The following is a 4491-nucleotide window of genomic DNA, read 5'->3' as shown; positions in this document are numbered from 1 at the left end:
ACCTGCTCAGGATATTAATTATCTCTAAGGTAGATCATTTTTGTCCTCCATACCGATGAGCTTGCAATAGTTGTGATTTTGTTTTTTATTCTTTCATTGTCACTCTATTAAATATTTTTTATTAGTAATTCATTTATAGTTATTTCTATTTGCTTTGTTTCTAATTTATCAGTTTTATAATATGGAATCTTGACTGTTAATTTTTCCTTAGCTATGCAATCAGCAATATGATATCAGATGGTTCTTTTATCATTTGGCATCTGAGTTCTCATCTTATTGTCTTATTAAACTTATTTATTTATTTTTTTGATAATAGGGATTGAACCCAAGGGTGCTTAACCACTGAGCCACACCCCCAGCTCTTTTTATGTTTTATTTAGAGACAGGGTTTCACCAAGTTGCTGAGGCTGGCTTTAAACTTGTGATCCTTCTGTTTCAGACTCCTGAACTGCTGGGATTACAGGCATGAACCACAGTGTCCAACATCTTATTAAATTTTTAAGTTCAGATGACCCCCAACTTACTGTCAGTCAGCTTCCTGTTGCTGTGACAAACACCTGAGAAAAATCAACTGAGGGAAGGAAAGATGTATTTTCGCTCCCAGTTTTGGAGGTTTTAGCCCAGCTGGATCTATTGCTTTGGGCCTGAAGTGAGGAGGACATTAGAAGGTCATGGTGGAAGAAAACTGCTCACCTCATGGCACCCAGGAAGCAGAGAGAAAGTCAGGGGCCAGGGACAACATGAGTCCCCAAGGGCATGTCTCCAAGGTTTCACTCCCTCCAACTAGGTTCCACCTCCTACAGTTCCCATCACCTCCTAGTAATGCCATCGGCTATGAATCCCTCAATGGATTAATCCATTGATGAGGTCAGAACCCTCATGACCCAACCATGTTCCTACATCTGCACCTTTGAACATGGTGCAACGGGAACCAAGCTTTCAACACTCGAGCCTTTGGGGAATAGTCTAGATCCGAACAATAACACGTATGATGGTACAATTTAAGGATTTTGTGACTTTACAATGGTGGGAAAATGATATCTATTCAGTGGAAACTGTACTTGAAATTTTGAATTTTGATACTTTTTCCTTAAGTTAGTGATAAGTGGAACAATAATCTTTTATGATGCTGGGTACTAGCACCAACTTGCAGTTTTCCCAGACAGCCATATGATGAGGAGGGTAAAGAGCTGACCCTCTACAGTGTACTATTTTAAATAATTACCTGGAATATCCAGCACTTTATTATAAAATAGGTTTTATATTAGATGATTTTGTGCAAGTTTAGGCTAAGGTAAATTTTCTGAGCATGTTTAAGGGAGACTAGGAGAAGCTATGGTGTTCATTAGGTATATTAAATGCGTTTCAACTTAGCAATACTTTCATTTTATTATGAGTTATCAGAATATAAACTCATGCAAACAAAGAGTGCCTGTAGTATGAAGCTCTTGTGTGATATTTCTGTTTCACAGAGCAGATTTTCTTCTAGATGGGGTTCTTCAAATGCTGTTTGCATGCTGCCTTCCATTCTTTCAACATTTTACAATAGCATATTTATACACTTGCTGTGCTCTTTTTCTTTATTTTAAAAAATGTGCTTTTCTTTAGCATGATAAATTCTAGTTCACCTTCTAGTTCTTGCAGTGAAAATTCCATGACTCCTTATAATCTGTCTTATTTCAGGAGAGGTGGGTTCAAGTATTTCTTAATTGAATCAGTTTAGGTATGCCAGAATATTGGAAGCTGGAACTAAGAGGGTTGCTCAAATTTAGTTTTTATTTTTTCAAATCAATAAAGATAAGAGAGATAAATCAATAAAAATAAACCAAATAAATAAATTGCCATAACACTGGACAATACAAATGTTTGTCTGACATAAATAATGTGACCATTGGTTACTACTGATCACTAAAGTATGAGGCAAACTTGGGCCGGGGCTGTAGCTCATAGGCTTGCCTAGCTGGCATGAGGCACTGGGTTCAATCCTCAGCACCACATAAAAATAAACAAATAAAATAAAGGAATTCTGTTCATCTAACTCCAAAAAAAAAAAAAAAAAAAAAAAAAAAAAAAAGGCACCTGAGCTCTTCTCTGAGATTGTTACTCTCATTGGGGGTGGTGTGTCTTCATCTCCTGATAAGGTGAGATGGCAGAAGATACTTCCCCACAGAACATTTTCTTCTGAAAAGAAAAGTCAATTCCCTCTATGTTGTTTAAATTGGAAGGGGCAATATAAGTATAACCTTTCTATGGTTTAATGTTCTTCAGATTTAGGAATATTCACAAAAATTTGGGGGATGTTAACTCACAGTTGAGTTTCTAGGGCTGGGGTGGCTTAGGAGGCAAGGATTTATTTTTTGGCGGGTGGGGTGGGGAGCATGTTAGAATTTTTTCCTTTCTTCCTGGATGCCACTGGTGATTTTTATGTTTTTATTAATTTATTTTTGAATAATTTGAGGAGTTAGATATTAGGGAGAGAGTTCATGGACCTTTTCCCCCTCTGCCATATCTACCTAGACTTCTTGGATGAATAATTTAAATATGTAAAAATATCTTTTATGCATCCATTTGTGTCAGAATAACTTTGTATTTTATAAGTGCAATGTCATTTTGTAAATTTTATTTTCTGCCTCTTCTTCAAGGTCTATTCCAGTTGTCTCTTCTTCCAACAAATCTTGTCTATATCCCTAGCCAAAGTTCTTTGTTTTTCCACTGAATTTTTACAACTTTTTTTTTTTTTTAGAGAGAGAGAGAGAGAGAGAATGAATTTTAATATTTATTTTTTAGTTCTCGGCGGACACAACATCTTTGCATGTGGTGCTGAGGATCAAACCCGGGCCGCACGCATGCCAGGCGAGCGTGCTACCGCCTGAGCCACATCCCCAGCCCACAACCTTTTTTTATTTACCTAAAATATTATATTACCAACTATTATAGGCCATGGATGCTGGGAAAATAATGTGTAAAATCTGTTTTCTGTCTTCCTGAAGTTACCAGTGATTGGAGTAGGGTGGGATCAACCTATCATCTACTTTATTTAGTTCTTTTTTTCTTTTTTCTTTGTGTATCAGGGATTGAACCAAGGGGCACTTAACCAGTGAGCTATATCCCCAGTCCTTTCTCTCTAAGTTGCAAAGGGCCTTGCTAAATTGCTGAGGCTGGCTTTGAACTCCCAAGCCTCCTGCCTCAGCCTCCCAAGCTGCTGGGATTACAGGCGTGTGTCACCATGCCTGTCTCCTCTTTGGTTCTATACGTTTACTTTATTGAAGTTATAGTGAATATTTTGCTTGTGGATGTATTCTCCCACAACCTCACACAGGTTTATGGCACAGTAGAGATGCTAATAATGTCTGTTGAGTTAATGAATTCAAACAAAGAATGGAAAAACAATGCGAAAGAGAAAGGCCCAAAGTGGGTGGTCCTAGCTTCCAGGAAGAATTTCAGGCCTCTTTGGCTAAAGAAGATGCTTGCATATGCTATTTGAATAGCCTTTCACTGGAACAGGCATGTAAAAATAACAAAGCTCAGCTCAGGTGGATGCTCAAGGCTAATACAAGATAGGCAGAGACTATCAATGCTTCTTGAAGTAAGAGAAGCAGCACTGACAGGGTCCCTGGTAGCTGAAATAGGAAGGATAAATCTTATTTCAGTGTTCTAACCCTTCTTCAGGCTATGAATTTTTGCCCACATTATGGAGCACAGAAAGTGCAAACTCATTTTGTAACTAACTCCCAGGGGGGGAGAGCATGAGTGCCTAGAGACTTAGAAAGAGGTGAATTCTCATAATTAATTTCATTCTGGAAAGGCTAAACTGGAAACTTTTTCCTTTTCTTATTATAAGGCTGCCATGTGGCTAGCTTTTGGCAAGATGAAGTTGACATCCTTCCAAAATTGGGATCTTCACAGGCATCTCATTTAGAACATTAAGTAATGAAACATCATTCTTTGTAATTATGACCAAAAGCTGAAAGGAACCCAGGCAGGGGGAACAAAGAAATATGGGCAGCTAGGCTAACGTAAGGGTTTCTGTAGGTTTTTCTTTAAAACATAACATCTAAGTTTCAAAGTAATAATCTGTTTTTAGCGCTTTGCATTGAGACTAGGACATAATATTCAATAAGTGTTATTGTTTTTCAATCTGAAACAACGGGGATTTGTCTGTGTAGAGAACAAGAAAAAAACTATAGGAGGCAGAAATGGAAAAGAGAAAGACCTTGAAATAGATGGGAAAAGCTGACTCAGACCTCTAGGGTGAAGGCAATTTTGAATAAATTAGTATATTTTGAAGACTGTTGGGTCATAAATACTTAGTTGAAAGGGTCATCTTGCTCAGCATTATGACAAATGGGGCGATTTTTAGTTAGTCTGTAGTTGAATATAATTTTCATAATTGTGCATATATTTTGGAGTACATTGGAAGGAAAACAACCCACTTTAATTTTATTTGTATGAAAATAAGTGAATGGAAAGAAATATATTGAATAAATCATA

The sequence above is a fragment of the Callospermophilus lateralis genome, chromosome 5 (assembly GCF_048772815.1).
Source record: "Callospermophilus lateralis isolate mCalLat2 chromosome 5, mCalLat2.hap1, whole genome shotgun sequence".
In the NCBI taxonomy this organism is placed as follows: domain Eukaryota; kingdom Metazoa; phylum Chordata; class Mammalia; order Rodentia; family Sciuridae; genus Callospermophilus; species Callospermophilus lateralis.
The sequence above is the reverse complement of the archived record's forward strand: the minus strand, read 5'-3'. Positions refer to the sequence as shown.